This window comes from Mauremys mutica, chromosome 15 (assembly GCF_020497125.1).
Source record: "Mauremys mutica isolate MM-2020 ecotype Southern chromosome 15, ASM2049712v1, whole genome shotgun sequence".
Classification (NCBI taxonomy): Eukaryota; Metazoa; Chordata; order Testudines; family Geoemydidae; genus Mauremys; species Mauremys mutica.
Window position 1 is genome coordinate 34121549 of NC_059086.1, and position 4841 is coordinate 34126389.

The following is a 4841-nucleotide window of genomic DNA, read 5'->3' on the forward strand; positions in this document are numbered from 1 at the left end:
CAGTTGTTACCAGATTTGCCCATTACTTTGGGGAATGCTCATTTATTTGGGTTACTTTTCTGGGGAAGGGGTTTCTGTAATTCTATCAACGTGCGGCTTGTGTCACGTGTGTTTTCATATGGAGCTCTACTTCTCCCTTCTGCAAGTCCCCTCCCAATGGAGCTATCCTGCAGGGCCTCGGTTCCCTAGGGCTGGGTTTCTCCAGCTCCAAAACCGGATGAGCACCCACCCACCCACACATACATTAACAGAGCAAGTCTGAGCGGACCGGGTCAATCAGCACTGTCAAGCTGACCCCTTATATGTCCCTGGACTCACTGGGCTGGATGAAGCAGCACTGTCAAGCTGACTCTCCTTATATGCCCCTGGGCTCCATGGACTGGGTCAAGCAGCACTTTCAAGCTGTTACCCTTATGTGTCCCAGATTCAGCACGTCCCTATCCCCACCTTCACAACACAATTGTACTGGCAGTAACCTACTTGATGAGCAAACCCCACAGTATTCTGGGCGCTGCAGGGATCTTTAGCTTAGGTAAAAGCCGCGTTGCTGCAGAGTGAATGGGGGAAGCTAAAAACACAAAAGAGTAAAGTCCAGCAAGAGGGAGAGAAGCAACCAACTTAATCATAAAAGTTATTTATTGAATACTAGTGATAACTACACAAGGAGCCTAAACCGAAATAACCTACATTATTAAAGGTTAATACCTACGGTAGAAAGGAAAACAGAAAGAGAGAGAAAGGGGGGGGTCTCACCCACTCCATGAGGCTTGAACTGGTCGGGGTTCCCAGGTGATGCTGGTAGCTGAGGGTCCTGAGGGCTGGAGACAGGCAGAGTCCCCAGCACGATCAGTCAGGAGAAGATGGAGTCCCAGTGGAACTGATGCCTAGTTTGGATCTAAGCATCAGAACCCTGACTGGAGGGTGAGCAGGGATTTTTGTAGAGAAAATACAATGGTTCAAAGGGAGAAGAATAGATTTGTTTATAGGTAAGCTGATGACTCAAGGGTTTTCTTTAGACTAGACAAAAGGAGCTGATCACTCTTGGCTATGGGTGGTGTTTTCTTCCTGGGAGCTCACAATGCAACTAGGCTGCTTCAGTATTTGGATATCAATTAAGGATTCATTACTAGCACTGGTCTGATAATTGCTGAGCTGGGTGTGTGCAGACATAGGTTCATTAGCATCTGGAGCAGAGATTCCCATGATGCACTGCTTCCCTGCTTTTTCTGGTCCCAGAATTCAGTGTGGTTTTCTGTTCGCCATTGGGTATGTAAATTGAGATGTCTTCCTGTCCCATCTGTCAGGCAGATGAGGCTAGGGGAGTTGTCTCTGCTTTCCATTCTGTATCCTAATGGGGATGTCTTAATCTTGTCACCCTTGTCAGGAGGGGTCTAGGTGTGTCTCCCAACGCCCTTCACTGCTCTCTGCAAGTTTTTTTTCCTCTGATGGGTTTTGGTTTAAGCAGAGGCTGGGGGGCAGGGTGTCTTTCATGAGTCAGGCTGGATACTGCACCCTGGTTCCCCAAGAACACAGAGGTGTCGGGTATCACAGTTCCACATGAGCAATGATTAGTTAAATTGGAGAAGACGCTTCTCGGCTCCTTGGAGCTAAGATCAAAAGTGAGAACTGAACGGTGAATAAGGAAGGGGTTGAAGGGGAGACGACAATGGGTCGCCTGAAAGGTGAACTATCAGGCTGGAGGGAGGTTACTAGTGGAGTTCCTCAGGGATCGGTTTTGGGACCAATCTTATTTAATCTTTTTATTACTGACTTTGGCACAAAAAGCGGGTGTGTGCTAATAAAATTTGCGGATGACACAAAGTTGGGAGTATTGCCAATACAGAGGAGGACCGGAATATTATACAAGAAGATCTGGATGACTGTGTAAACTGGAGACCCCCTTATACCCAGAGAGAGTGAATGTGAAAGGATGAGAAGGGAAGTTGGGAATAATATTAAATAGGGCTCCTGGGTGCTCTCTGTGGTTCTGGGAGGGCAGTGGGGGCTGGGAGCCAGGACTCCTGGGTTCTCTCTCTGGCTCTGGAGGAGGGGAGTGGGGTCTTGTGGTAAGGACTGGGAGCCAGGACTCCTGGGTTCTCTCCCTGGTTCCGGAGGAGGGGAGTACAGTCTAGTGGTGAGGGCAGTGGGGGCTGGGAGCCAGGACTCCTGGGTTCTCTCCCCAGCTCTGGGAGGCGGGTGGGGGTTAGAGTTAGGGGCTGGAAGCTAGGACCTCCGGGTTCTATCCCTGGCTCTGGGAGGGAGGTGGGAGCCAGGACTCCTACGTGTGATGGTGGCTGACCTGCTGCCAGCCTTTCCCAAGGCTTTGGGTCTCAGCCGAGCACTGACAAATCCATTGCCGGAAACCCACCCCACTCCCTGGGGTGTCGGGAGGGCGCAGCAGGGTGCTCGGTTAATAACACCCTGTTTAGACTTGATGCAAGTTGCTGCCAGCGTTAATCGCCCTTCGAATTTCTTTCTCCCCTAAGTTTTTGCTTCCTGGGTTTGCTCTGGATCTGTGACAGTGATCAGCCCCTGCCAAGGCGGGCGAAACACGGACATCACAACGCAAAGACATTGCTAATTGCCCCGGGAAGAGGCTACCTGCAAACCCGCTCGTCCCAGCCGCTTGACATTCTGGAAGGAACTAAAACCAGCTGCCGAGAACATTTTTCTCCGGCCAGGTCTACGCGACAGACCGATACTGGTATAACTACATTGCTCGGGGGAGGGGGTGTGTGTGTGTGAAAAATCCACACCCCGGAGCAACGCAGTTACGCCCACCTAACCCCCACTATGGGGCCAGAGCGAGTGGCCTCCCAGAGGGGGCTCATGGAGGCTCAGAGGTTCAGCCCCAGGAGGTGGTGGGGCCCGAGGGCCTAACCCCAGAGAGTGAGTCTGACCCTCGGGGGGGCTGTCACACCAAAGGACTCCCAGGGGCCGTAGGGAGCCCAAAGAGAAAGGGGCTTAGAGCACGGAGGGTTGGCCAGGACTCCTGGGTTCTATCCCCGGCTCTGGGAGGGGAAGGGGTGGGAGCCAGGACTCCTGGGTTCTATCCCCGGCTCTGGGAGGGGAAGGGGTGGGAGCCAGGACTCCTGGGTTCTATCCCCGGCTCTGGGAGGGGAAGGGGTGGGAGCCAGGACTCCTGGGTTCTATCCCCGGCTCTGGGAGGGGAAGGGGTGGGAGCCAGGACTCCTGGGTTCTATCCCCGGCTCTGGGAGGGGAAGGGGTGGGAGCCAGGGCTCCTGGGTTCTATCCCCGGCTCTGGGAGCGGAAGGGGTGGGAGCCAGGGCTCCTGGGTTCTATCCCCGGCTCTGGGAGGGGAAGGGGTGGGAGCCAGGGCTCCTGGGTTCTATCCCCGGCTCTGGGAGGGGAAGGGGTGGGAGCCAGGGCTCCTGGGTTCTATCCCCGGCTCTGGGAGGGGAAGGGGTGGGAGCCAGGGCTCCTGGGTTCTATCCCCGGCTCTGGGAGGGGAAGGGGTGGGAGCCAGGGCTCCTGGGTTCTATCCCCGGCTCTGGGAGGGGAAGGGGTGGGAGCCAGGGCTCCTGGGTTCTATCCCCGGCTCTGGGAGGGGAAGGGGTGGGAGCCAGGGCTCCTGGGTTCTATCCCCGGCTCTGGGAGCGGAAGGGGTGGGAGCCAGGGCTCCTGGGTTCTATCCCCGGCTCTGGGAGCGGAAGGGGTGGGAGCCAGGGCTCCTGGGTTCTATCCCCGGCTCTGGGAGGGGAAGGGGTGGGAGCCAGGGCTCCTGGGTTCTATCCCCGGCTCTGGGAGGGGAAGGGGTGGGAGCCAGGGCTCCTGGGTTCTATCCCCGGCTCTGGGAGGGGAAGGGGTGGGAGCCAGGACTCCTGGGTTCTATCCTCGGCTCTGGGAGGGGAAGGGGTGGGAGCCAGGACTCCTGGGTTCTATCCCCGGCTCTGGGAGCGGAAGGGGTGGGAGCCAGGACTCCTGGGTTCTATCCCCGGCTCTGGGAGCGGAAGGGGTGGGAGCCAGGACTCCTGGGTTCTATCCCCGGCTCTGGGAGCGGAAGGGGTGGGAGCCAGGGCTCCTGGGTTCTATCCCCGGCTCTGGGAGCGGAAGGGGTGGGAGCCAGGGCTCCTGGGTTCTATCCCCGGCTCTGGGAGCGGAAGGGGTGGGAGCCAGGGCTCCTGGGTTCTATCCCCGGCTCTGGGAGCGGAAGGAGTGGGAGCCAGGACTCCTGGGTTCTATCCCCGGCTCTGGGAGCGGAAGGAGTGGGAGCCAGGACTCCTGGGTTCTATCCCCGGCTCTGGGAGCGGAAGGAGTGGGAGCTAGGGCTCCTGGGTGTGACAGTGGCCAAGCAGATGCCAGCTTCCCCCCACCTCCCGCCAGGGGCTATGGAGTGTTAACAGCGGGGACCAGCCTCCACGTGGCCCCCACTGGGGGCATTCAGGTTCAGGGGCCCCTTCGGCCTCAGTTCTGGGGCCCCGTTTGGGTCAGTCATGACATGGGTTGGCCTCATGGGGCAGCGGCTGAACTCATTTAACCTGGGGCCAGATGGGAGCCGGCGCCCCCTAGAGGGGACAGGCCCCGCGCCCCATTCCCCGCCCCCCTGAGCCCTCCAGTCCCTGCCCTGGGGCCGGGTGGGAGCTGGCGCCCCCTAGAGGGGACAGGCCCCGTGCCCCATTCCCCGCCCTCCTGAGCCCTCCAGTCCCTGCCCTGGGGCCGGGTGGAAGCCGGCGCCCCCTAGAGGGGACAGGCCCCTGCCCCATTCCCCGCCCCCCTGAGCCCTCCAGTCCCTGCCCTGGGGCCGGGTGGGAGCCGGCGCCCCCTAGAGGGGAGGCAAATCAAAGCGCGCACGCAGCTCCCTTTAAAATAAAATTTCCCTT